The sequence below is a fragment of the Arachis ipaensis genome, chromosome B9 (assembly GCF_059453495.1).
Source record: "Arachis ipaensis isolate K30076 ecotype BB chromosome B9, ASM5945349v1, whole genome shotgun sequence".
Taxonomy (NCBI): Eukaryota; Viridiplantae; Streptophyta; class Magnoliopsida; order Fabales; family Fabaceae; genus Arachis; species Arachis ipaensis.
In genome coordinates, this window is record NC_142444.1 from 110,753,254 (window position 1) to 110,756,583 (window position 3,330).

Here is a 3,330-nt window from a genome sequence, read left to right on the forward strand (position 1 = left end):
ATCTTATATGTCCAACAGTTATTATATTTACGTGCTTGCACATGATTGAGGCCATTATTTGTTTAAACTCACTCATCCAAATTAAGCCTACCCTTTTCAATTACCTTTGTTAACCACTTTGAGCCTTTAATTCCCATTTGTTCGATATTTTACCACATTACTAACCTTAAGCTGAAAAACAATCGTATATCCCAAATTGAATCTTTAGTTAGCTTAAGATAGAATTGTGTGTGCTAGTTAAGTATGGGAAATTATGGGAACAAAAGTTGTTAAGGGAATGTGTCATGAAAATTTAAAGGGAATTTAGATACCTACTCATGTGAAACTACAAGAATTAAAAATCTATGTGCATTGACAAGCTATATATATATATATATATATATATATATATATATATATATATGAAAAATCAATAAATAAGGGGACAAAATTACCCCAATGTTGAATTCAGAATTCGAAGATCAATGCACATATGATAGAACCAAAAATATAAGTTGATACATGAGTATGGATTGAAAAAGGGAATTCTGGATAGATAGGTATGAACTTTAAAGATGACATTAAGTGTATACAAGTTATATTAGAGCTTGGGTTAATTAAAGATTCAATTTATTAGCTCACTTGACCAAATATACACCCCTGGCTATACCTTAGCCCCATTACAACCTTGAAAAGACCTCATGATGTTTGCATTGGTATATTAACTATTGTTGATTGGTTAGGAGAAGAACAAAAGTTAGAAAGCATGATTAGAGAATGATAGAGTGACCGCCCTATACACTAGAGATCAGAGCGTACATACATTATCAGTGAGGGTTCAATGCTTGAATTTTCATGTTCCCTGCTTTCACGAGCTATTTTCTTGCACCTTTATCTGTTTTATTGTGTAATGATAAAATTAGTGGAATTTGATTTGTAATTATTTTGAAGAGCTTATTTACTTTTGATTAAGTGGACAAGAATCATATAGTTGCATTTATTTATATATGTGTAGGTTTGCACTGCATTTCATGAGTTTCTACATGTTCATACCTATTTCTTTATTTCCTTCAATTAAGCATGAGGACATGCTAATGTTTAAGTGTGAGGAGGTTGATAAACCACTATTTTATGGTTTACATTGTGTTTAATTGTGTGGTTTTATCATGATCCTTGCCCACTTATTCATTAAATTAGCATGCATTTAGATTTCCTTCCTGAATTTATTACATGTTTGAAAACTGCTTCCTAGAGACTTTAATTATTTATTTTTAATTCTCTTTTATTCCATTCGATGCCGTGATCTGTGTGTTAAGTGTTTCAGACTTTATAGGGCATGAATGAGTTGGAGATTGGAAAGGAAGCTAGCAAAAATAGAAGAAACACAAGAATTTGAGGAGATAACCAGCGAGAAGTGACGCGGTCGCACGGCTCACGCGACCACGTGAAGGAGAGTAAATCGCAGTAACGCGGCCGCATGGCTCATGCGGCCGCGCGAATTAGAAAAGTTCTGGCGACGCGGTAGCGTGGACGACGTGAACGCGTGGCAAGGAAAAGCGCGAATGACGCGTCCGCATGGATGATGCAATCGCGTGACATGTGCGATCTGCATAATCTGCAGAATTCGTTGGGGGCGATTTTGGGCCCTATTTCGACCCAGTTTTCGGTCCGGAACAGCAGACTAGAGTCAGAGAACAGGCAGAAACAATGAACAGATTCATTCAGAGACAGTTTCAGATCTAGTTTTTACTCTCTTAGGTTTTTCTCTTTAGGTTTTAGAATTTTAATTTTCAATTGGTCTTAGCATTGGAACATTGAGAAGAGTTATTCCCTCATCAAGACTTCGTCATTCTAGTTCGTTTTCTCAACTTAGTTTTATTCTTCCATGTTCCTTGTTTTGTTCAATTTTGTTATTTGAATACTTTTATGATTAATTAATGCAAGGATTATTTCTTTTTAATTCAATTTCAATTCCAATAATCATGTCTTCTTTTAATTCCCTTTCATGTGTTATGGATTCTTTATTTACAATGCGTTAGTAGTTTCCTTACTTGATGGGGAGTTGATTAAAAGGAATTCTTGAGTTGGAAGGATTGAAAGGAAAATTTGTAATTGGGTTAAATGTTGGATTGCTATCCTGTCACCAACGCCAATCCCTTTGAACTAAGTGGGTTGCAACTTGTGAACAGATCTGGCATTCCAGCTTGTTTGACTTTCCCTTACTTGGTAATGGATAACCAAACAGAACAACCATTAATTATAAATTAATCTTACATTCACTCCACCAATAATAGAAATTCCAACCAATCAACTCCCAATCAAGGCTTTTATTCATATTATTTAACTTTCCTTAATTTACATCCCAATTTACTTAGCTCAACTTCTTGGAACATCTTATTAATAAGATAGCACACTTTTCTGCAACTCGTTGGGAGACAACCTAGGACTTAAAACTCCCAGTAATTTTTAATTTAATTCTCTGTGACATATTTCTAAATTGATAGGCAGATTTTCGGTGAGTTAAGAACTATACTTGCAACGTAACCATTTTAATAATTTTTAATTCACCAGCTTCTGCGTCTCATCAACCGGGTCCAAACCGGGCCCAAGACCCAACATATATACACACAACTAATGAGCTTTCATATCATTTTCACCCGAAATGGGAGTGTGTGGTGCTGAATAAAGAAGAGAGTTGAAGAAGGTGATTACACTATTCATCTTCTTCTTCATTTGCTCATAACTTGAGCTTCGGTACTCCGATTGACGAGCCATTTGCAGCCACATGTCACTCTTACTGAGCCCGTCATTTCTATCTAGGCTTTGCTGGTAAGAAATCGCGTCTCATACTCCAGTTTATGCCCTAATTAATTTTGCATTTTCACGTTTGGTTTTTGAGTAAATATTTTTTATTTTAGTTGTTTATGGGTGATCTAACATTGGAATATTGTTAGGTTTTGCTCCTAATCTCATGGGTAAGGTAAGGTCTCAAAAAATCCTTGTGTTTAGTTTTTTTTGTGAACCCTAGGTTTGATATGTATGATGTTAGATTGAGTTTTGATGTTTGTTAGAGTTGGTTTGAGACTTTTGGATCAAGTTTGGTGGCTTCATCTTGATGTTCGATGCATTTTGGGAATTGACCAAGGTATGGTTTCAGTTTTTTTATGTAATATATAATGTTTCTGGACACTTAGGCTAGTTGACCGTAAGATAGGATTGAATGATTGATGGTGTGCAGAAATTGGCAAATTAAAAATTGTTAAAACATTTAGGTTGTAAGTATAGTTCTTAACTTGCCAGAAATCTGCTCCTCAATTTAGAAAGGTGTCACAGAAAATTGAATTTAAAATA